The sequence below is a fragment of the Leopardus geoffroyi genome, chromosome A1 (genome assembly GCF_018350155.1).
Source record: "Leopardus geoffroyi isolate Oge1 chromosome A1, O.geoffroyi_Oge1_pat1.0, whole genome shotgun sequence".
NCBI lineage: Eukaryota > Metazoa > Chordata > Mammalia > Carnivora > Felidae > Leopardus > Leopardus geoffroyi.
The window spans coordinates 216,912,295-216,939,139 of NC_059326.1; positions in this window are offsets into that span (position 1 = coordinate 216,912,295).

Below are 26,845 nucleotides of genomic sequence, written 5' to 3' on the forward strand. Positions count from 1 at the left end.
AAAAGTTAAAGGTAACTTAAAAATTTGATCTCTGGCCTGAATTTTCCTTTGTGTGAGTTGTACCAACCATTCAATAAATACCTATTTTCTCAACTAGCTAATAGGGTTCAAAACACAAAGGAGGATGAAAGCTTTCCTAATTTATTTATGTAGCTAAAACAACTAAAAGAAAAGAAACTACAAAATGCAATTGTAATTGGTACTATTGATCCAAAAGTAATAATCAGTGGGAGTAAATCAGTTACTGTGTGTTAAAAACTAACACAGTTGATAGACAAGTAGGTATTATGTAAGGAATAAAAACGTGGATGACTATTTCAAAATATAATATAGAAATATCAGATATATAAATTACTCTGGAAAACAAACGCCACAAATATGTGCATCCTGGTGGTTGCCAAACATCATTTCGTAAAATTCAACATGGGTTCTCAAGTAAAAAATGTAAAAGATTTTAAATGTTTTTATTACTCCTCTATCTATGTCAGGTAGGAGCTAATAAGGAAAACCCAAAGTTTCGAATGGAGTCAAGAAATTTTCTTTTCTATCAACAGCTTGATGCAATGTGAATAAATTTCTGAATCTGCCACAAATGTAAGAAAATATTCTCAAATTCCCCCGTTTCTCATTAATGCATTGCTAAAATACTGTCACACTAATTTGAGTTTTATTCTATGTGAAAGAAAAAAGAAAAATAACACTTTTTCTCTGAATTATTTATTTCTGTAATAAAATCCACTCAAGAGACTTAAAATACTCAAGAAATTATGTCATAGTCATGTAGAACTTTAAATTAGAAATGTGTGAAAACATTAATATACAGTAAAAGAAAATGCAAAATATTTGACATTTGAATATGTTTTGTCAGAATTTAATAGTTAAGTGTCCTTGAACTACACCAGCTTTCTTACTTAAGATTTTATCTGTTAGTATGACATATATTCAGAAAGTATTCTTGAAGAATAAAGAACAGAGAACAGCTTTGCTTATAAGAATAATTTTTCCGGATTAAATATTTCTTTCATATCAATTAATTAGCAAATATTCAAAGAATTTAAAATTGTTCTTACACTGTAAGGGATGTGTTCGGGTGTTGTAAGTTAAGAGACCAAATCTAAATGAGTTTTGTGTAAATATTAACTTATATAACTTTTTAACTTACAGAGTGTATCATATGATCTCTGATTGCCATAATAATCCTGAGAGGGGATATAATAATGTTTATTAATTTTTTTAATGTTTATTTATTTTTGAGAGAGAGGGACAGAACATAAACGGGAGAGGGGCAGAGAGAGAGGGAGACACAGAATCCGAAGCAGGCTCCAGGCTCTGAGCTGTCAGCACAGAGCCCGACGCGGGGCTCAAACTCACAGACCGCGAGATCATGACCTGAGCCAAAGTCTGACGCTCAACTGACTGAGCCACCCAGACGCCCCAATAATGTTTCTCTTTTTAAAATGAGGAAATTGATGTTCAGAAATGAAGTCATCCGATTAAGGCGAGTAGCAAGACACCTGCTTTAGATATACGAATACAAATCACTCAAATATTTCTCAGATGATTTAATGAAAGAGCTGTTCGCTGACTTCACTTTGGCCGTATTGCTGATATGTATGTACTGCTCTTGAGTAGAGCTGAACTGTAAGTAGTCTGCTAACTTGTTTCAAATAGTCATCTAACATGCACTGCACAATTATAAAGTCAATGGCGATGTGATTCGTCAAAAGAAAATTCAGACAGCTTTCCTTGAATATTTCACTGAGCCAGAAACAAACTGTTCCAAAACAGAGACTTCAACCACAGGATTGGTATGGGGCTTACAGGCGTGACATTACAAGAGGGCTTATAAAGTGAAAATGAGAACGTTGTTTGACCTTTACAATAATTGCTTATTACAATGGGGGTTTCCCAGGCAGCGGGTGATTGGCTAGAGTGATTATCATATACCGTTTTAGGAAGAGGATTTGTTTTGTTCATGATTATCAGACGCATTTATGAGAAATAACCAAAGATGACTTTTGCTTACATTCATGAAATAAACTGGATTACGTTTTGCTTCCTGGTTTAACTAGGTTTTGTCTGTTCTGGGGATCTTCGTGGCTGGTCTCCCATCTTATTTTGTTTTAGCACACTGCAACAAAGTATTCTTTAAAACTGTAATGAGACTTGAATTTTGGCTGTGAACAGAGGACATTTAGGCCACTGCTAAAAGAGACAATTAAACTAAGTGAAACACCTTAATGACGGAAGTTCACTGGGATGATTCCTGGTTAAATAATGGGATGATGAGCTGAAGATATTTAGGTACAACGGCATTTTCTTCTTGCTAGACCTGCAGGCTAATAGAGTGCTTTGACGTATAACAACTCCTCAATAGATTTTGTTCAGTGAATGAATGAATGACACTAGAACAATCTATGATATCATTAATCTATCAATGATTACATTATGAAATATTTTGATCTGTCAGTAATTGTCAGTAACACATAACTGCAAGCATAATTCAGTTTATTAGTGGTTAACTCAACCCTACCTACTAACTAAGGGCTGGTGGAATGTTACTGAATAGACACATGGAAAATATTTACAGTTAATGTTAACAATTTTAGATTCAGGAGTCCTGAGGGAGTTGTAGAAAAATAATGCCGTCATACCATACAGAAAGCATTTAATATCTGTAGTTAGAAGACTGAAATTCTAATTCTGGTTGCATTACAGTTTAGCAAGGAATTTACTCTCTTTGATCTTACTGACATACATTCAAGATACACAAATGTTTGAAAATCAGTCTGTCAAGGATTAGTTATTACTATTGCCTAAAACATCTATTGATTCAAACTTCTGACACTAAGGTTTACTTTTTTGAGAGAGAGAGAGAGAGAGAGAGAGCGCTAAAGCAGAGGCAGGGGGAGAGGGAATTTTAAGCAGACTCCATATTCAATGCAAATGTAAGTTTCGATTCCACGAACTGGGATTGTGACCCGAACTGAAGTCAAGAGTTGGACACTCAACCAACTGAGCCACCCAGGTTCCCCAGAGTTTACTTTTTTTTAAGTTTATATATTTATTTTGAGGGGGGAGGGGCAGCGAGAGAGAGAGAGACAAACAAGCTCCACACTGTCAGTGCAGAGCCCGATGGGGGTCTCCAACCCACAAACCATGAGATCATGACCTGAGCCAAAATCAAAAGTTGAATGCTTAACCGACAGAGCCACCCAGGCGCCCCATCTAAGGTTTACTTTTTATATTGTTGGAATTTGCCCCTGAAACTGGAGTTGGAACTCTACTTCTGAGTCCCACATCAATTACACATCACATGTGAGGACACACACACACACACACACACACACCCAAACGCATGCTCAAGAAAATACTTACACACAAATACAGTATTTCTAGAGAGAAGAATATGAAATATGCCTGCTCACCTATGTTCAAACATCCATGACATTTTAAAGGTAGATGGTTAAGCCATGGTAAACTGATGAAAATGTTTCATATTGAAAATTTGCTTTATGCTGAGTTAACAACCACATACTATTGTACAACTACAGGGCTACATTTCCTTTCAATTTTATTTGTGACTTTTTAAACATTTTTGCAGGAGAGAGAACATATGAAGCATATTATTGTACAAAGAGCATTCACTGTGCCTCTTCTCCCCATTAGAGTTTTTCCTATTATGCAGCATTGCTCCAAAAGGCCAACAAAACTTATACTTGCACTGATTTTCTCTATAGCATAATAAAGTATGGCCAAGACTCAGATATATTATGTGTATATAAATACACATGTACGTATCAAAATGCAAATTATATAAATTATTTTATTTATTTAAACCGAAGTATAATTCAGAGTTGTTTTTCTGTGATACTTTAGCAACCATTATCTCATTTAATAGCTTTCATTGTTACAGGATTCCATATAATAAATGTTACTCTGTTTAAATGAGTTTACCAGTAATATCAGAAGAATTCCACAGAATACCTTCAGAATTCCACAGAATTCCACAGAATACCTTCTTTATTCAAAATATATGTCTATGCATCTGTTACTTTTATAAATTAATTTTCTTTCTAAGGAAAGTAAAGATTATAATTAATTGTAAGCACATTGCTATTTATTTGACTCAGTTTCTATGTTATAAATACTTTCATAATTTTGTATTTGCCTTGTTGGTATGCCCAAAGTAGTTGGGAATTATCTATTTGATGTTACCAAGAATGCAGAGTAATTTTTAAGATATGAAAGTTAAAACTGTGTCATAAAGATTATTTTAAAAGCATTGTAACAATTTAATGGACTGAATTTCTATTGCTCATTTGTTTAAAATGGTAAAAAGTGTGGAGTAGAATAATAACACTTTAAAATGTTACAAATTCAAGTAAGTTCTAAAATTCAAGAGACCAAAAGTATTCACTTGTAACTCATCTTTAAAATGATTTTAAAGTTTTATATTCCTCACAAAAAAAAAAAAAAAAGAAAAGTGTACAAGATATTGCATTTCATTTGTATGTAGAACAGTTAGTTTGACTATAATTCTGGGATTTAGTCTAGCATTGTCCATGGTAGTCATTAATGGATATTCTTATCTCTTAAAATGTAAGGGTTTTCCTGAGAGAAAATTATACAATAGATGATCTTTGAATAAATGAGTTTGGCTTCTGGTATTGGGGGGAAAAAAAAAAAAAAACTATGAAGCTCTGCTTTCTCCAAGCAGCCCAAGGAAAGATTTTCTATAGAATTAAGTTCATGTATTAACATTGAAAGTTACATTGTGACAAAAAAAAGAAAATGAGATTTAACATGAGAAAATGGCATTATTATCAGTATCTAGAACACTTCTTAAATTTTTTTGAGGTATCAGTTGTAGCCTTTGCCAAATATGAACTTATTATATGATCTGAGATTTTATTTTTAACTTGTTTCTTTCCATCATTCCTAGTCTACATAGTTGATTACACTCTGTTGATTTTGACTTGATCGTGTATCATAGGACATTTCATCATCCCTCTCTTAGTGTGGTCCTAATCCTCTAACCTTTGGCTATTTTAATAGAAAACCTCCTACATTCTATAAAATCAGAGAATGGAGTTTCCCTGTTTTTATCGCTATTTGAACTCCAATGGTTTGGTTTAACATCTGTTTACAGATGGCTCATCACAAAATAAGTTTCTGAGTGTGAAACATTGAGTTATATTCTGAAGAGAACAAACACATGGCGTGAACTCATGTATAATTAACCTTATCTTGGAAAATTCTTTCAAACATTCGAAAGAAACAGAATAAATGTAGTTAATAAGTAACCCAGTGAGCTTTTCTTCATGTGCCTCATGTGTTATGAAATATAACTTTTTACTAGGATGGGAAGCAAATGAAGTAGTTGCCTTACATTTAGGGGTCTTGGTGAATAAAACGTACATATTATGTCTTAATACATTCTCAGTTCATATTGGATTGGTACAGTTGACTGTGTATAAAGTAAATGTTTACCTGATTGGACTTCATTATATTTACCTTTTCTAGTCATTAAAGTATTTCGAATGGATGGTAACTCTTACAGTGTGATAAGTCCTCGTACCCTGTATACTCGTAGGGAAGGCTCAAACATGAAACTCAATGTGGTGAGTATAATTGTATCCAAAATTTCTCTCTATGTGCATGAATATTTTCAAAATATATTGAATGTTTGCTACAGGGGGAACAAGTTTTTCTATGGTCTAACTGCTTAATCTTATTTAATTCTCACAGCTACTCCACAGGACAGGCATTGCACAGACCCTGTTTTACACATAAGGACATTGAGTAACTAGTCACAGGCCATCTCATCTGAGGAACAAAGATTTGAAGCCCATACCTTCACTGAACCACTGCTCTATAATTATTCATGTGTCCCTAAACACACAATCAATGCAGAAACATGCATGTTTTTCACTTATTCATGAAGTTTGCTTTTTATTCCACAACTATGTCTTTTGAAATCGTATCACCAACCTTGAATGCCATCCCAGAAATTCTAAAACTCATATAGACCTCTCAGTATTCCTTTTGCCACCCTGATTTTAATATATTTGTCCAAATTTCATAAATATTGACAAAACTGAAAGGAACCTGAGTCCTGTGATGTAAACATCACCGAATTATCTACCATCAACACTCCTTCTTATGGTATCTGTGCATACAATGTACTATACCTTTTAAATTTATTTTTATTTTGTTGTTGATAATGTCTACAATAAAAAGGGAAACAAAATCAGTGAATCAGTGGCCAATCACAATTCCTTGTGTACTATGTATAAAGAGTATTCACATAGTTAGTAAATATTTATTGAATATGTAAAGTGTACTAGGCTAAATGAACACAGTGATGATCTCTGTTCCTATGAAGTATACATAAAGACTGTGGAGGAAAAGAAGGAAGGCAATTTAAAAATCAAATAATAAAAGAATAAATGAAACTGTATGTTAGACATAGTAAGTGATACAGAAAAAAAAATACCAAGAAGTTCCACAAAATAAAGAGAAACTGAGAGTTCTCTGTGGCCAAATGGAAAGATCAAATTTGGATGAAAATTTGAAGGAGGTGATGGAATTAACTATGGAAATATTTGTGAGAAGACTCTTCCAGACAGAAAACTGACTAGAACAAATGAAGAAGGGAGAATTGCTAACATATTCCAGGAAAGACAAAGATACCAGTGTGGTTAGAGTAGAGAAAGTGAGAAAGAGAGAGAAAGCCAGAGAGAGATTGGAGAGAGAGAGAGAGAGAGAGCAGTAAACAACACAGAATGGGGATGAACTGACCGAGTTATACGAGAACTTACAAAGCAGTTTAAGGAATGTGGATCTTATGCAGAATAGGATGGATGCCACTGGTAAATTTCTGAGTGACAACCTGATTTGTGTTTTAAAAGGGTCACTCCAGTCCTGTGTCGTTAAGGATGGACTCCAGGGGGTACGGATAGATGCAAGGACTATTCGGTAGCCACTGCCATAAGCCAGAAAACAAATGGCTGTGGCTTGGATGAAGACGCAAGCTGTGAAAGTGTGAGAAGGATCTATTTCTGGACATAATTTGAAACCAACAGCTTTTCTTGGTGGTTGACTATAACACATGAGGGAAAGAGAGGATCCAAGAATACGAGGTCTCGGACCCCGCACTGGAAAAATGGGCTTTCCGTGAACTTACATAAGGGAAACTATAGGTAAAATATGTTCTAGAGAATCAGCAGTTTTGTTCATGTTTAATTCAACACGTCTATCAGACTTTCAAGTAGTCGTGATGAGTAAACAGTTGAAAACGTGTGGAATTTGGGCTAGAGATGTGAATTCAAAGTCTTTGGCACAAAGGTTCTGTTTAAAATCATTACGCTGGATGAGATCATCGAAGAAGATAAGAAAAGTAGACTAAATAAAAATATCAAAGATGTATCCTGTACCTTTCTATATTAAAAATTCATCAGTGTTGGGGCGCCTGGGTGGCGCAGTCGGTTGGGCGTCCGACTTCAGCCAGGTCACGATCTCGCGGTCCGTGAGTTCGAGCCCCGCGTCGGGCTCTGGGCTGATGGCTCAGGGCCTGGAGCCTGTTTCCGATTCTGTGTCTCCCTCTCTCTCTGCCCCTCCCCCGTTCATGCTCTGTCTCTCTCTGTCCCAAAAATAGATAAACGTTGAAAAAAAAAATTAAAAAAAAAAAAATTCATCAGTGTCAACAACAACAACAAAAGGACAAAGAAGACTGCCATAGTGAGAAGTTCTATCCTAGAACCAAGGAAGAATGTGATCACATAGAAAACAAATTAAAATGGTGTACCCAGTAGGAAGGGATAATGAGCCATGTCAAATGCTACCAAGAGGGGAAGTAGATAAGGAAAAGCAAGTGAAGGTAAAAGCCCAGAGGTATTAGAGCCATTTGTGGGGGTCAGTTAAAAGAATGAAAACCTAATAGACATCAGTTTAAGAAAGAGTGGGACAAAACATTAGAAATAGCAATATAGACTAATACAGCAGCTTTGGTGAAAATGGAGATATAAAAATATCACTGGAAGAGGAAATGGGGTTAAGAAGGTAACTTTTGAAGATGAAAGATTTATTAGAAAACGGGATGCTTATATATAAACAAAATGTGAGAATGTGTAGTTATCAATTCTCTAGTTTGTTCTGATTTAAATAAATTGAATCAACCTAATATTATTAAATATTAAAGCTTTCTAGCACAAAGGTCTGTTTTAAATAGTTTCATATTAATAAGCCATAAAAGAAAGTTTATCTCTGCTTAGATTTTCAGGTAGAATTCCGATTTACTTATAAAGAACTATTGAAAGGTTAAAAAGGTTGCAAAGGCAAGAGCATTGAGGTGAAAAACACAAAAAGATGCAATTATAAGAAAAACAGATGCGAATCATGGAAGAAAAGACAGAATGTTTCTGATCAGAGTTCTTAGGGTGCACAAATGAAAGATATCAATGCTGTTACAAAATAAAATTTCATGAGAAAATTGGAAATAAAAAGAAGACATATTTAGTGTACTTTTCCTTTTAGTCAGATGGAAAGAAAAAACATGCTTCCTAATGTTCACAGTTAATAAGAAAAACACCTCTTTCCATAGCACTTAAGAGTAGAATAACAATATGTCTCCCAAGGAGAAGCAATGTGATAGGAAGTTTCTTCTTAGAAGCATCTCAATTGAAAAAATAAAAAATATTCTACATTTGAGATAGTCTACTTCTAATTTTTGGTTTTCTGAACTTATTGTCATTTCAGCATCAGCATGCAATGAGTCCAAATATCTAATACTTATTACAAAAATAAATTATTCACACATTTATTTGGATACATAAAAAAACAGCAAATGTGTAACATCTGTCTAAAATATTTATAGAAAATACTTTCCCCAACTGTCCCCACACCCCCCCCCTAAATTCTCCTCTTTGAAAGTAAAACAACTCTAGTCCAGTAGAGCATCCAACATCCCTTGAGACAGAGATGGGCTTAGAGACTGAAGCATTTGGAACAAATAAGAGAGGTCATCATGATCCCCACAGATATTGCTGGAGCTATTTGTAAATGGTTAATCTCTCTCTCCCTGTCTCTCTCTCTCTCTCTCCCTCTCTCTCTCTCTCTCTCTCTCTTCTCTGGACCACCTCATCACCTCTGATGGCCACCTAGACATCATTTTCGAAAAGAATTATACAAAATAGTAAAAAGAAAAGAAAAAAAAAATATGCACAGCCCAACTGAAAATAAAGTAGATCAGCAGGAAAACAGATCATGTAACGGATAGCAAAGACTTTTGCTTAGTTAAGATAATTTGACACACCTTCCCCCCAAATGGAAAGGCTATAGAATATATAAATCCTTAACAGAGGTTAATTGTTAAAATATTAAGATGGGTAGGCATTGTACCAATGGTGATTGAATACTTTTGGTTTGCATTTCTAGTTAGACTTGAGGGCATACAGGGAAAGCACAAAGACCCAACCACGCCTCTGAGAATTTTGAGTTATCCGCTTCTTCGATCTTTTAGAAATCTTGCTCTTTAATAAACCAGATGTATCTTCTCACCACTGAAGGGAAATAGCTCATGCCTACCTACCACCGCAGGACTCTTGGGTGTATTCCATCTTTTCACCTGGTTAAGCATTGGTTTTGGGTTCTGAGAACATGCCTTAGGCATGTTGAACCATTCACCCCAGTATCAAATCCAGTCTGATTTGATGATTTTCACAAAAGAGTCTTCCGGTTCTTTGAATTACCATTCAATTACAGATTACAAGCATCAGCGAAAATGAGTTTTATGAAATTCCAGTGGATAAGTGAAGCAGAGAAAAGTGACTTCTGCTTCATGACCAGAAGCCAGATTACTGGTAAAATATGTTTAGAACTGTGTACGTTTATTCATACCCTTTGGTATTGTTTCCACTTGTCTTTCAAGACAAAACTAATGGTAGAGAAATATCTGGTGACATTTTCCAGATTGCTCCTTTTCTTTGGAAGGAGGGCATGGCGGCCCACTATGAATTTGTGCTGTACTTCCAGTAAATTCCTTTACTTGCATCTTGATCAGCAGCCTGACTCAGTTGACTGAGGCTGCTACAAGTTTAAGCCTGGAAGCATGACGACTGAAAAGCCTCTGGAATGAAGAGAACCTGTTCCTTCAGAGTTACATGGGTGACAAAATCAGGGGCTAAGAACGTTATTGAAACGCTGGGAGGCTGGGAGGCTGGGAGGCTGGAAGGCAGCGTGGCTACTGTAAGCATTCTGCTTCTGCGACCCAAAGCCTAGTATTTTACAAGTGACTATTAGATGATAATTTACTTTTCAGGGGCAAATAGTAATAAATTTAAATTGAATATTTAAACCCCAAGTAATAAATAAATTTTGTCATGACGATCAACTATATATTTCTTATTTCAAAGCTACGGTCACCTTTATGATGGTTTTGTAAAATGTCAAGTACGAAAATGGATCTTGGCCACACCTCCAATAGCTCTTTCTCCAATAAATATAAATTTTCAAGAAAATAGGAAAGAAGAAAAAGTAGATATGGAATAAAATCAAATTCTTTACCTCTGTTTTTCATTAGGTTCTCTGACAGAGTTTCTGTAGGACAATAGTGATTTATTTCAGTCTCTATAATGGATGACAAGAGCTTGGGTTTGTGTTATATATTGCTCAGTAAATAAAGCAGGTGACCTATTGAGGCTCGTAAATTAAGTCTAGCTTGAACAAACACTTTAATTGAATTGTCCTATGTTATAATACTGGTGCAATTATAGATGTAGTGGCATACACACTTCAAAACATAAAAGAAAAAAAAAACTATTCAGAAATAGATTATCAAGGTGGCCACGTGCTGTAGGAAATATCTGACAATATTCTGTCTTTGTAAAAGAAAACACTACAGAAGTCAATTACTATTCCTCAAAGACTGACCACCCTCATTGGTAATACATGCCTATGAATGGCAAAGCTATCCTATATTTTTGCTCACCAAACCATGAACAAAATTATTTAAACCACTGAAGTTTATACATGGCATCCTTTTACCCACCTTAGAGCAATAATCTCTTCTTTTTTGAATGTTTTATTTGTTTTTGAGAGAGAGCGAGTGGAAGAGGAACAGAGAGAGAGAGGGAGAAAGGATCCGAAGCAGGCTCTGCACTGGGAGCAGTGAGCCTGATGCGGGAATCGGGCTCACAAACCGTGCCTGGGCTGAGCCCAAGTCAGAGGCTCAAAGGACTGAGTCATCCAGGCACCTTCCAAGCAATCATTCCTTCTGACCTCCATCTTAAGTCCTAGGACTTCATACTTTCCCTTTTCCCATTCTGGGTGTTTTCCAGACACTATCTCAAGCCCTGATATTAACACACACACACACACACACACACACACACACACACACACATACACCAAAAACAAAACCAAAACTTCTCTGCAGTTGCCTTCTGACTATAGCTTTGCCTCAGAGAACCGTAAACCCACAGCAATGCAACGTGCCAAGTAGAAGTGCTGATCGCTTTGTGTTTTCTCTTCCTCACATAAGTTAATGTTACTGGTTTGGAGTTAAATTAAATAATAATAGAATCATTTTGACACTACAAAAAATCATGCAGTTATTCTGACACTGAAAAAGAGGAATAAGGAATTTTAGGGAAACTCGACCTGTCAAAATTCTTTAAATCACATCAGCTGTCTTAGCTGGCAATGAGTATGAGCTAAATGTACAGATTGCTCCTAACTTCATCTTGAGTACAGACTTTCTTATTATTCTAGCTCCCCCCAGCTTTGATCATTAGAAATGGAGACTAAATGCCACTATTACTTACAAAATTTCGATTTTGTAGGAATTCACTATAATTCAATGAAATGACTACAAAAAGGAAAGTAAACAAAGTCATATTAAATACTAAGTTGGACGTTTGGTGTTCATGTACTTGCAGGTTAAGCGTAGATCGAGTCTTGAGACTTCTACTCAATTGCTTATCACTAAATGTAAGAAAATAATTATAATTAGTTTTAATTCTCCTTATATGCATGTACTTCAGCACCAACTTAACTAAGGAATGAAATACTTGTATACTGAAAAGTTAAAAACAAAATTGATAAAAGAAATATGCTACAAACATTTGTGTGCAGGTTTTTGTGTAGACATGAGCTTTCAACGCACTTGGGTAAACATCAAGGAGGGGAATGGGTCAATCATATGGTGAGAGTATGTTTAGCTTTATAAAAACTGCCCAACTGTCTCCCAAACTGGCAGTACCATTTGGTGTTCCCACCAGCAACAAACAATAATTCTTGTTGCTCCAAACGTCCTCAGCGTTCATTGTCAATGCTCTGTATTTTGGCCATTTTCTCAGGTGCTTAATGATACCTCATTGTTCTCTTCATTTGAAGTTCCCCAATGACATATGATGCTGAGTGTCTTTTCATAAGGTTATTTGCTATCTCTTTTTTTAAAAAAAAAATTAAGTTTATTTATATCTGAGAGAGGGATAGAGAGAGATAAAGAGACAGAAAGTGAGTGCACACACAAGCGGGGGAGGGGCGCAGAGAAAGAGGGAGACACAGAATCCAAAGCAGGTTCCAGGCTCCGAACAGTCAGGCTCTGAGCAATCAGCACAGAACCCAATGCAGGGCTTGAAGGAACCCACAAACTGTGAGATCATGACCCGAGCCGAAGTCAGAGGCTTAACCGACTGAGATGCTCAGGCGCCCCTATTATTTGCTATCTTTGTATCTTCTTTAATGAGATGTCTGTTCAGATCTTCTGTTCATTTCTCAAATTGGGTTGATAGTTTTCTTATTCTTGAATTTTAACTGTTCTTTGCATATTTTAGATGCCAGTCCCTTATTATACATATGTATTGCATTATCTCCCCATTTGCAGCTTGTCTCTCCATTCTCTGTATAGTGTCTTTCACAAAGACGTTTTTAATTTTAATGAAGTCCACATTATCAATTTTTCTCCTTCATAAATTGTATTTGGTGTTGTATCTAAATAGTGATCACCAAATGAAAGATCATTTAGATTTCTCCTATGTTGGCTTCTAGATAATATACAGTTTTGCATTTTACATTTAACTATTTAATGGATTTATGAACCATTTTGAGTTGATTTTTGTCAAAGTTGCAAAGTCAGTAATGAGATCCATGTATTTGCATGTGTATGTCCTGTTGTTTCCACACCAATTACTGAAAAAAACTATCCATTATCTACTGAATTGAGTTTTCTTCTTTGTCCAAGATCAGTTGATTAAAGTTGTGTGGGTCTTGTAGGTCCACGTATTGAAATCTTTGCTCTCTTTTATCTGAGTTTTGAAGTTTTCTCCAGATGGAACTTGTCCATACTTTATTAAACTTATACATAATTATGTCAAATTTTAGGTGTGAATATAAATGGTACTGTGTTTTTAATTTTGAATTCCAGTTGGTTATTGTTGGTGCATGAGAACGAAATTGAAATTTGCATAGTAACTTCATACCCTGTAACCTTGTTATAATCACATTTTCTTTCATGAGCTTTTTGTAGCTGTCATTTCCATGGGATTGTCATGTAGACATTTGGGATTGTCTACATAGTCACGTCATCTGCAAGCAAAGACAGGTTTATTTCTTCTTTGCTAATTTTCGTATATTTTCTTGCCACGTTTTGTCTTACCGCATTAGCTAAAACTATCAGTCCAAAGTGGAATTGAAGCAGTGAGTGTGAACATCCTGTGTTCCTATCTTAGCAGGAAGACATGGAGTTTCTCACCATAAATTATGATGTCAGCTAAAGGATTTTTGCACATGTTCTTTATCAAGTAGAGCTTCCTCTATTCCTAGTTTGCTGAGAATTTTTATTATGAATGGGTGTTGAATTTTGTTCCATGCTTTTCCACATCTATTGATATGATCATGTGACTTTCCTTACTTAATCTGTTAAAGTGATAATTTTTTAATGTAAAACCTGCCTTACATGCCTGGAATAAAATCTGGTAATTGTGTATGATTGTTTTTAAACAACATTGGATTCAGTATGCTGCTATTTTGTTGAGCATTTTTTTCAAAACGTATGTTGGGATTGCATTTTTTGCTACTATTTAAACTTATGGGGGGTGACATTTTTATATTTGGACTGAAAAATGTGGAAGGGGCTTCATAGCGCTTAAATGTTCTTTAATTGTACACTCAAGCAAAAGTATTTGCAAACTCTACTTTTATTCCCCACTGCAACTGGATTACTGCCCATAAACCCTTCCTGTACAGAATTATGAATCCTTTGTTGCTCCCAAGCAAAGAATGCCTTTGTGCAGAATTGCTGACGACTTCCGGATGGTTGCACATTGTCCATGTGAGCCAAATAAAATCAGCAGAAGTTCTGTCGGCCTAAAGTGTAGTGGAGGTTAAGCTTCAGGCTTGGGTAGAATGGACGGGCCTTTCAGTTTAAGGGTGAACAGCAACATTAGGTTATATGAAGTGAAGAAACATACATGGAAACAATAACAATATATGCCTGTCCTTTTACTTCTTTTAATGAGGTTTTCCTTTATCTTTCACAAAAGTTTAAAATTATACCTTCTTACTCCTTCCATATCTTGTTGAGGCAGTGTTATTCTACATGTTTTTCTTGCATCCTGAGCAATAGTAGTTTTCAGTCTTTTGTATGATTTCAAATAGGATTATTAGAGTTTCCAGTTATGAATTAGAGTAATCTTGCTATAGCTATATGGCTGGATGAGTGTTTTCTAATAAAATATGGCATGTATCATTAAGACTATTACTTCTTGGGGCGCCTGGGTGGCGCAGTCGGTTGGGCGTCCGACTTCAGCCAGGTCACGATCTCGCGGTCCGTGAGTTTGAGCCCCGCATCAGGCTCTGGGCTGATGGCTCAGAGCCTGGAGCCTGTTTCCGATTCTGTGTGTCTCCCTCTCTCTCTGCCCCTCCCCCGTTCATGCTCTGTCTCTCTCTGTCCCAAAAATGAATAAACGTTGAAAAAAAAAATTAAAAAAAAAAAGACTATTACTTCTTAAAAATTGAGATATAATTGACACATCCCATTATGTTTGTTTTAGGTGTACGACATAATGATTCTATATTTATATATATTGTGAAATGATTACTAAAATTACTAGTTAACATTCATTACTGCACATAGTTAAACATTTTTTCTTGTGGTGAGAACTTTTAGGATCTACTGTTAGCAACTTTGAAATATACAACACAGTATTAATAAACTATAGCCGCCATGTTGTGTACGTTAAATCCCCAGGACCTATTTATTTCATAACTGGAATTTGAATTTGCACCTTTGATCACCTTTTCACCTATTTTGCTCATCGCTACTCTCCACCTCTGGCAACCGTCAATCTGTTCTCTGTATCTATGAGTTCCTTTTTCTTTGCTTATTTCTTTTAGCTTCCACATATAAGTGAAATCATAAAGTATTTGTTTTTCTATGTTTGGCTCATTTCCCTTAGCATAATGCCCTCACATTTTATCCCTATTGTCGTAAATGGCAAAATTTCCTTTCTTGTGTGTATTCAAATAATATCTCATGTATATTTGTAATTTTCTTTATGCATTTATCTGTTCATTAAGAGGATTTTTGAATCTATATTTATGAAAGATATTTATCTGTAATTTTTCTTTCTTGTAAAATCTGTGTCTGGTTTTGGTACTAGGTAATGTTGGCCTCCTAGATTAAGTTATAGAAAAGGTATATATATATTTTTTTTTTAATTTTTTAATGTTTATTTAGTTTTGAGAGATAGTCAGACTGCAGGTGGGGGACGGGCAGAGAGAGAGAGGGAGACACAGAATCCGGAAGCAGGCTCCAGGCTCTGAGCTGTCAGCACAGAGACCAATGCGGGGCTCAAACCCACAAACTGTGAGATCATGACCTGAATCTAAGTCTGTTGCTTAACCGACTGAACCACCCAGGTGCCCCAAAAGGTATATTTTTAAAGGAAAAAAAATGAGACTTTATCTGTAAACTCTCAACTATTATCCTTAGCTAAGTACTCCATAATTTAAAATATAATGATATACCATTGAAGTTAGATAATAGACCAAGTAATTCTTGAATACATTTAATCATTTATTATAAAATTAGTTCTCCGACCATGCTTTTAAAAACTTATATTGAATTAAAATTATATTCCTGTATGAGAAGTTTCAAACCAAAATTATAGTGCTCAAACATTGTTAATTTCTTAATCAAGACATGAATCAGCATATTCATAATTCTCTATCATAAACTTGTCCATGATAGTTTATCTCTCTGTTAGAATTATTAATTAGATGTATTACTTCACAAGGATTAATAATGTTTGAATTACTATAAATTTAACTAAATTCTTTTGACACATTTCTTTTTTTACCCTCCCTAAGTGCTCTTTCAGTCACTAAGTTTTGGAATAATATGTTACGTAGAAATAGATAAGTGATACATTTCCTGTAGCCATCTACTCAGGAAATTATACTTACACTAGATTTCCCATTTTTTCTGTTGTGGATGTATTTTGTGATTAGACATTGAATATGGTAGCATGTGTTTCTCTTAGACCCTAGGACCTCTCTGGGACCTACATCACTACCCATTCTTCACTTCAAAGGAGTAGCTCAGAAATATTTTCTACTAACACAAAATGTCTAAAACCATTTACCTAATATGAATTGTGCAACAATTATAGTAGACTTATAAATTACCTGATTTGGGTTAATATCACGTTGTGTGTTCACCTTCTTCTATAAACTTTCTAATACTTTTTAATAAAACTTTTTAATACTATTTGCTCATTATTTTACTAAATTACTAATAATTTTCATTATTAATCCATCATTATATACTTGTAGTTTTGTTCACTTTTAACTTAAGTGGTTTTGTTCACTTCCTTAGTTTTGTTCGCTTTTAACTTAAAATACATGTATGACGGTCAAAACAGAATTTTTACCTATATTGATTCATCTACTAATTTAGTGTCCAGAAAGTCTTTTCCTAAACCCAAGATCATTCCAAATCGTGTCACCTATGTATTTTTGCATCGACATAAGAGGAAAGTAACATTTTAATCCCATAATCGGGCCCCATATCTAAGTTCTATAACTTAAAGGCCATATGAATACACAAGATCGCACACACACACACACACACACACACACACACACACACACTAGCCTGTTGCCCTGTTCTGTGAAACATGGAAAGAAGTTTGGGAAAGAAGAATTAAGAACCGCCAAGTCATTTTACACCAGATTTTGATGTTTGGACTAAATTCCATATGGCAGCAAACCATAGCAACAGATAATCATGAGAATAAGTATTTGCAAAGTCTGGAGGTGATTGTGGTTAGGAAAGAGGAGAGAATAAGGTAAGTGTATGATCCACTCTGGTGTGGGGGGGGGGGTGGTGGGATCAAGAAGGTAATACTGATATAGATCCAGGTAATTTAAAAACTGAGGCAAACTATTAGTTTTCTTTAAAAAAGCAATTTATAGTTCTTAACCAAGAAATATTTTTATTAGTGCTAATTCCACTCAGGGTATAATCAGGAGACTTCCGTAGTCCTAGAGTTCATCACCCACCCAGTTCTTGCCATTTCTGCGTATTGGTATTTGGGTACGGAGTTGACCCTGTAATAGGCAGACAAAGAAGGGCTTTCATAGACTGGCATGGTAGGCTGAATTCTAAAGACGTCTCCCTAAGATTACAATTTCCTTATTATGCAATCTAATCTATCTACTGCTCTAAAGGAATTTTGCAGATGTAATTAAGGCCAATAATAAACTGACCTGAAAATGGAGATACCGTCTTAGATTATGCATGTGGGCCCATTGTAATCATAGAAATCTTTAAAGTGGAAAAGCAAACAGAAGACTCGTTCAGGTATATGTACTAGAAGAAGAGGCTAGAGAGATTCCAAGAGTGAGAAGGATCCAATACACCGACCCTGGCTCTGTGATGTAGGACTATATACAAGGACCCGGGAAAGAAGCCTCTAGCAGGGTCTGAGTGGCAGCCAATGGACAGCCAGCAAGGAAGTAGGGATCTTAGCCCCACTACCAGAAGCAACTGTATTGTGCTGGCGACCTGAATGAACTCGGACCGAGTTCTCGGACTCAGTTGCTGACATCTTGATTTTGGCAATGTGAAACCTAAAATCAAATAACCAGCTGAGCCAACCTAGACCTTTGAACCACAGAATTGTGAGAATATACTTGTGTTCTAATTCACTAAATTTCCAATAATGTTTTATGGCAACAATTGAATACTAATACATGTCTGACGATCTGGTCGTTAGGAGGCAAATGAACCCTTACTCCAGTAACTTGCTTCAGTTTTACGGTTCCTGCCAAATTGAGGGTCTGTTACTCAAAATTAGCTCTCCCTGTAAAATCTTGTGGGTTTTGTTTCTTGTTTTGCTGTCGTTCATGCAGGGTTTATAACCATCTACTGATATCAACTGAGAACATGATGAGGTAGACTACTTATTGAACATCATGAAACAAAGAATTCTGGGGTTGAAGGTTAGACATTATTTGGTGTTAACAGAAGGTCATGGGAGGTTAGAGACAAGATTATTTAACAAAAGACAACATTTGAGAAAACATCATTGCCTTCCTCCTTAACTTCTCTGAAGCATCACCGTACGAGGATAGGGCTCAGTCTTTTATCTTGAGAAATAGGCAATTCTCTGACTGTCATGGCAGGACACATCCTCTTTCTTATGCATTGAGAATAAGAAAGCCAACTCTTCTAAATGTGCCTGTAGGTGTGTTTTCTGCACTTGAAGCAGACCTTACCACGAGCTGTAACCTAAAGGGAAAATTTGAAACAGATGTCTGGTAGTTAAGGACAAGCTCAACTTATATCGTAAATTTCCGTACTTTAGTGACATTCCAAGTAACACAAATTAAGGGTTAAAAATAATTTTTCAAAATACATAACTGAATTTACTTATTACTTATTTACTTAAATAAGGTAGAGCAAGAAGTATTAGAAGTAACTAGGATCTGCTTTTTCTTCATCGAGTCAATCCAATGAATGCATAAGTCACGTTCTCATTACTCCCTTTCTAATATGAAAGATATCTTGACAGAGTATATGGTAACTTAGTCAAGACTAGAGTTTATGACACACTTCTTTTAAGGCACCACAATGCAAAACATATTCCTCGAAAGCTTTCTATCTTTGCTTTATGCTCCAGGACCTCCTAAGTAATACTTTAGTTATGACCACCTCATTTAACATGGCTCTTAGAAATGTTATCTCTGCTTGGTACGATTCTAATATTCTCAAATATATCTAACATACGAAGTAAATCTCCTTTCTTAGGTATCTGTTCATTTCTGTCCTGTTTTGGTAACAATGTGCTGCATAGTATTTTCCAACTGTCACTTAAAACATTATTTGATCTGTGTTAGTAGTTAAAAATAAATCTTGAACTAGTATTTAAAATAAATACATGTAATTCTTCATTGCACCTCCTTAAGATTATTGAATGCTTTCCCAGTGGCAATAAGATGCATATGTATATAACGTTTAAATAAAGTTAATAAATAGTAACATTTGAAACTCACATATAAAACATTTTTGAATAAAGTTGTTTTATTTGGGACACATTGCAAATTGAAGAAAAACATGCAAATCTAGCTTTTCTGTTAACTTTGCAAATTTGATGTCATAAGGGTTTCTCACAAAAACATGAAGAACTGCTCGGAACTTGGAACTGTCTCAAGGATAGAGCCGCAAACAATAATTTCCTGAGGGTAGTATGTTTGATCTCACTTATGATTGAGTTTTTTAGCAATTTTTGTGACACTTACTTAAAATTGTAATGGAGTTTCTATTCTTTCCCTATTAAAATTTGAAAAATCAATGTTTCTCTAAGGCTTTTGTTTCTGGCATGAACTAAACCAATCGTTAACCAACCACTTGAAAACAATCAGTGAAAATGCCAGAAGATGATGATTTTTTTGTATTATGGATCCCCATTTTTAATAATTCAATGATATTCTATTACATGAAGCATCTATTGCTAGATTATATAATACTAATACAAATGAATAACTATAAGCACATGTATATGTATATTTTTGTATTCTGTGTCATTTTCTCAGTTACTTAAAAAAATTGGCTTCATTAAATGAATTCAAGCAAAATAGAAAATAGTACATTTAGAATCTGGCACATAATGGATGCTTAATATATGATTATCAAATAAAAAGCTTTCAAGAGAATTTGTTATGCATGGTGCTGCATTAAAATGAACATCTCATAAACTGTAGCTTTGAAGAAGTTACCATTAGCTCTATCAGTGTCTTGATAGATAAGTATTCATTACATTGTCTCTATGAAGAAAATTCAGATCCTAGGTACATCTATTAACTATTTTGTTTCATTCCCAAGTCCATTCTATTGAGAAGAAAATGGAAAAAATATCAATATCTTGCCAGTAAACATTGTATGAGAGAAATATTTTTTTCCTAAACTGTTAATCATTTAACCATTACTAGATTTTGATTTTACCAAATTCCATTTCCTTTATCAATTGAGATTATCATTTTTTCCTTTAATATTAATTTTGCTTTAAACCCCACTGATTAATGTTTGAATGTTAAACTTTTTAAAAATATTAAATTCAAATTTTATATGATACATTATTAATTTATATCATGCTGGAGCTGGATTAATAATATTTTGCACAGAACTTTTTCAATAATAACCATGTGCAAACCACTAGCCTTTAAATTTTCTTTGTTGAAACACCAAGGTTTTGCCATTAAGGGTATTTTAGACTATCTATTAGAAAATATTCTGTTTTTTTTTAACAGTTGTCTTTCCCTAAGGTTTGCTTAATTTTTTTCTTTATAAAATATGCACACATATAGAACTGGTTGTGATCAATTTCTTTAATAAATAGACAGGACTGTTCATATTTCTCTGAGTTTTCTATTTCATCTAAAAAAACCTGGTTCTCTATCTTTTATTTAACTAATTTCTTTTCTTAATTTTATACTTACTTTCTTCTCCAATATTATGACTTAATTTGTCCATGTATTTCTAAATTGTTGAGATGTATGTTTAATTTTCTGAATTAAAAAAAAAGCTAATATTTATTTTTGAGACAGAGACAGAGTGTGAGAGGGTTGGGCAGAGAGAGAGGGAGACATAAAATCAGAAGCAAGCTACAGGCTCCAGCTCTCAGCACAGAGCCCTATGTGGGGCTCGAATTCATGATTGGTGAGATCATGACCTGAGCTGAAGTCAGATGCTCAAACAACTGAGCCATCCAGGTGCCCCTAATTTTCCGAATTTTAAATTTCCTCTCCTAATATTTTTCTTAAGACTATGAAACTCCATCGAAGCTTGGATTTGTAGGATCTCACATGTTTTTACATTGTAGTTTTTATCATCCACCTAAAACATTTTCTTTCCATGTGCCTTAAGAGTTATTTAGAGGTGTTATTCTTGGGGCACCTGGGTGGCTCAATTGGTTAAGCGTCTGACTTCGGCTCAGGTCATGATCTCACCGTCAGTGAGCTGGAGCCCCGTATTGGGCTTTGTGTTGATGGCTCGGAACCTGGAGCCTGCTTTAGATTCTGTGTGTCTCTTTCTCTGCCCCTCTCCTGCTCATGTTCTTTCTCTCTCTCAAAAATAAATAAAGGTTAAGAAGTGTTATTATTTATTTCCAAATATATATAGGTATTTTTTTGTATCTTTATTCCATACAACTGTGAAGAGATTTAGACATGAATAACAATTTTTTTGCTACGTTATTATATTCCCTGGGATGAAGGTACCCCAAGCTCAAGTCAATATTTCCATAAGAACCTGACGATGTTTGTCTACTACCCTGTACCTCAGTAAATCGAATCATTGTCTGCATGCCAGTTCTTAGAAAACAATTTGAGCTTTCATATTACACACATCACGTCATTTATGTTTTTTATTTGCTCAGTAAATATTCCTTAATTTTATTCAAGGGTGATATACAATGGAAAAGAGTTGTTTTTGTTTCTGTTTTTCACTATTTTCGTGATGCATTTTCCCCATTCTTTCTGAACTTTGTTTTATGTGGGCATATTATCAATTTCAAACATAAAAGAATATATATACATAGATAGATAGATAGATAGATAGATAGATAGATAGATATAGCTAATTATATCATTAAAGCTAACGTATTTGTCTTAGATACTTACTAAATATTCATTATGTGGTAAGTTACCAGTAACTTATGAGAGTGAGTCAGGGAAGAATCAATTTTTTTTTTTTAATTTTTTTTCAACGTTTATTTATTTTTGGGACAGAGAGAGACAGAGCATGAACGGGGGAGGGGCAGAGAGAGAGGGAGACACAGAATCAGAAACAGGCTCCAGGCTCTGAGCCATCAGCCCAGAGCCCGACGAGGGGCTCGAACTCATGGACCACGAGATTGTGACCTGGCTGAAGTCGGACGCTTAACTGACTGCGCCACCCAGGCGCCCCAAGAATCAATTTTTTTTAATTATAATTATAAGGAGATATTAAAAATAAGTAAATATTACAGAAGAAAAACTGATACTTCCTAACTATCAAATATATTAGTTATGAGATGAAAGTGAATGAAGACTGTAGATATAGCCAAAGAAAAACTATTCCAACCCAAACACTAAACAAATGAGCTTTGATTCACACTTCACATCATAAACAACAGTTGACTCAAAATGGATAATAGAGGGGCGCCTGGGTGGCGCAGTCGGTTAAGCGTCCGACTTCAGCCAGGTCACGATCTCGCGGTCCGGGAGTTCGAGCCCCGCGTCGGGCTCTGGGCGGATGGCTCAGAGCCTGGAGCCTGTTTCCGATTCTGTGTCTCCCTCTCTCTGCCCCTCCCCTGTTCATGCTCTGTCTCTCACTGTCCCAAAAATAAATAAACGTTGAAAAAAAAATTTTTAAAAAAATGGATAATAGAACACATAACACCTAACTGTATAACTACTGGTAAATGTATAGTAGAAAATCTTTGTGATCTTACATTAGGAAAAGATATCTTAGATATGGCTTTAAAAGCACAATGTAGCAAAGAAAACATTTTTTTTTTTTTTTGTCCTTAAATCGAACTTCATCAAAATTAAAACTATTGCTATTTGGGAAGACATTTTTTAAGAAAATAAAAAGTTGAGGCATACCGGCAAAAAATATTTTCAAGTAAAACATCTGACATCTGACACTTATCCAAAATATGGTTTCAAACTTACAAAACTCAATAATAGTAAATAAGTAAACAACTCGATCAAGAAACAGTCAAGAAGACCACATGAAACTCAAAGAGAAGATAGCCATCTGCAAGCCAAGGTGAGAGTCGCCAAAAGAAATTCACTCTGCCAATGCCTTGGTATCAGACTTATGGTCTCTAAACTTGTGAGAAATTCAATTTCTATTGTTTAAGCCATCCAGCCATTGGTACTTGGTAATGGCAGTCCTAGAAAACCCATAAAGGTCCTAGAAAACCCATATAATTAGCATCTTGATTGCAGTGATGGTGTCATGGGTGTATATAAATTTCAAAACTGTTCAAGTTGTACCGTTTAAATATGTAGCATTTAATGTTTGTCTATTCCTCCATAAAACCATCTAAATCTCTAAACATGGTAAAGAAAATCTTTCAAGTAAATATCCACCTCTCAATTTTGACCTAGTATGTTAAAATTATCTTTTAAATTTTTCTATAAATACATTGATTATTTTGATAAAGCCATATGGAATGTAAACTAAAAGTGAAAAATCGAATCTTCTCCCTTTGCAAATAACAGCTAAATACCATCGTTATGTTTAAAATGTTATCAAATTGCCAATATGTCAAGGTTTTTATGTATAGTGAGTGAAGCACAAATTTTGGAGCCAACTAGGCACGGCTTCAACACTTGGCCTTAACCATACTATTTAATGAGGACCTGAACAAGTGTTTTTTTTTTCAGAGTTCTCATTTTTTGTAATGTGAAAAGACAAAATGCCAATCAAAAACTGTTTGAGAAACTAACCACCAAAGGATCTGTCCCTGTTGCTCAATAATAGTATAATAGTTTCCTTTTCTTTCACTCTTTTTTTTCTAGTACATCTTTTTTTTAGCACTTTTTTTTCTTATTCTCTATCAAGTGCCTAATGTTTAAGAATACTGATTTAATTTAATTTCCTCAGAAGAATCTCATTATGTCTGCCTCTCTTCTGTTTTCTAAGCAAGATACACGTACATCTTTGGAAAACATCATATAAAGCATTGATTAATAAGGCCCTTAGACTTTAAAATGTCATTAAAAAAGATAAGTGATGAGAGGGATCCATTTTTAGTTTGCAATGTATGGAAAGCGTTTTAGTTTATTCAATAGTAATCAACATCTTCTGCACTGTTATTTACTGATTGCTATTACATCTTCCTAAGGGGCCTGGGTAGAGATTAAGTGCTTCATAGAAAAGTTACACAGCCTGAGCCTGAAGGCATTTCGTAATGAAGGTAAAATTAGAGACACAGTATTTTTGACATCTGTAGGAATCACATTTTGCAAATATAGCTTAACATTCTGGGATTTTTTTTTCCCCCTTCAAATTCAGTTATGCTGCAAACCTCTGTAGATATTGTAAGAGTAAAACTGTCAGCGTGGTCGGTTTTCTCAGAATAAATCCAAATCTCCCTTCTGACTTCCTTACAGACACGGTTTTCATTTTCCAGTGTCCTTAAATAGGTAGGAACCACAACACCCTTTTCCATTAATACAAATGTTATCGGATGACTCTTGGGTTCATATCCTTCTTTAGCAAAGATAAAGAGGAGAAAAGGAATACTCTCAGGAACAAATTCAAAATGAATACAAACTCTTTTCTTTGATCCCTGCAAACTCTTTTAGAATAATGCAAATAACTATCATTTCAAAATCAAACAGAAGACTGGGGCAGGAAATAATCCACCTGAACCTGGAGCATCTTATAGTTCCAGAAAATAAAGACGTATTCAAGAATAAAAACAAACAGGCAATTTTAATGGGGGATGTCAAAGGGCTTCATTTTTAGTTAAAAATAATCTATTAATATTGTTTCATTAAATGAGAAAAAATGAACCCTCGTAACATAGCATTTTAATAACTGGAGAAAAAGAGGGGTATTCAGGAAGGAATTCTACTATCCTTATAATTTTTCCATAAATCTTAATTATTCTAAAATTTAAAAGTTTAGTACAAAAAGAAGCAAGTATCCTCAATCATGAGGATTTTAAAAAATAATGTTTGCATTGGATTTATCATTTAGTATCAGTCAATACATTTTTATTCTTTTTTTAATTTAGGAAATAGGATTATACATTGATATCCTCTAAAGAATTAAAAAAAAAATCCTAGTAATTTTCCCATGTTCACCTAAACAAGTCAAATTCATTATTTTTATAAAAGAACATTAACATTCCAAGACTAAGTTTATGTTTATTACTACAAGTACTCTTTCTTTTGCCCATTATTTTTCTTTTTTTTTTAATTTTCTGTGTAAGAAAAGGACTATGATAATAGAAACATTCTCACTCTTTAGGGGTCAGAGGATCTGCAGCAGAAGTGAAGTAATAACGTGTAAAATCTTCCTGAAGCCTATAGGGCTTAACTATTCTTACTCATAGTGATTTTATTCATTGTGGCAAAGTGAACAATGTACACGTAAAAAAGTAGTTGATTGGAATATGCTGTTAAATCAATTTGTGTAACGAAAGCCTGATTTCAACACTTATGGACCATAGTCTGCACACGTTATGGAAGCTTCATTATTTGGAGATGACAATAGGAGAAGATATAAGCTTTTGCAACGTGTGATCCATAGAACAGAAGTCTTCTGAAATGCCATATATTATATTCCTTTTTGGATATCAGAACCACACATTTTTACATGAATAGCTCTGGGGAGTCTTACATTAACAAAATCTGTTTAATCCAATATTTCTCAAACTTACTTAACAAAAAAATGCTTTTTCACTCAACCGTTATTAACCTTGTACAAATGCTATAGTTCATGGGACATGACTGGAGAAATGTTGGCATGTGAGAAAACTTGTGGGCTCTAAAAACTGACAGACTAAAAATGACACATAATAGCTGTTTGGAAATGAGAAATTCACTTACATTTCCTTAGATTAGGCGTAATCAGATACAAAATGGGTGTAATAATAACCTATCACAAAGAGCCATGAAAATAATTTCATAAATGCAAATACATGCAAATAAATCTATGTCTATGTATGTCTGTGTATTTAGGTCTTACATTAGAATTAATGATATTTTTAAAAATCTTAAATATTAAAAAATACACATGCACAACCACTTGGGGAGTGAAAGTGGGATAGAACTTCTTGGAAATTGTATAATTTTCATCTACATGAAGTGCTAGCATTTCATAATCGGTATAGATTTCCCATCCTATTTAATTACCCTGAAGTCAATACATGTATCCAGCAATTTTTCTTCTCCCTATTACTCCAATGTTTATTGGTTAATTTTCCCAGGCTGCAGTGGTTTTGTTCTTGGAACTTATCATAATATCAAAAGACTAACCAATTACATGATGATCTCTGCCTTGTTTTCTCTTAAACATTTCTTTGCATTTGAACATTGGGTATGAAATGCTTCCTGTGTTTCACTGAGGTAATCTTATCAATTGCAACATTTTGTGTCAGCCTTTATGAGTGAAAATTCTTGGGTGAAGTCAAAACAAGTAGCAAAAAAAGCCAGAAGTTGTAAAGAAAACATATTGTTGGTTATTCTGAACTCATGAAAGTGGTAAGAACATTTTGAGTATAATGTGCAAATGATCACTGATAGAAAAATATTAGAATTTTTCTAGTGCTCATTA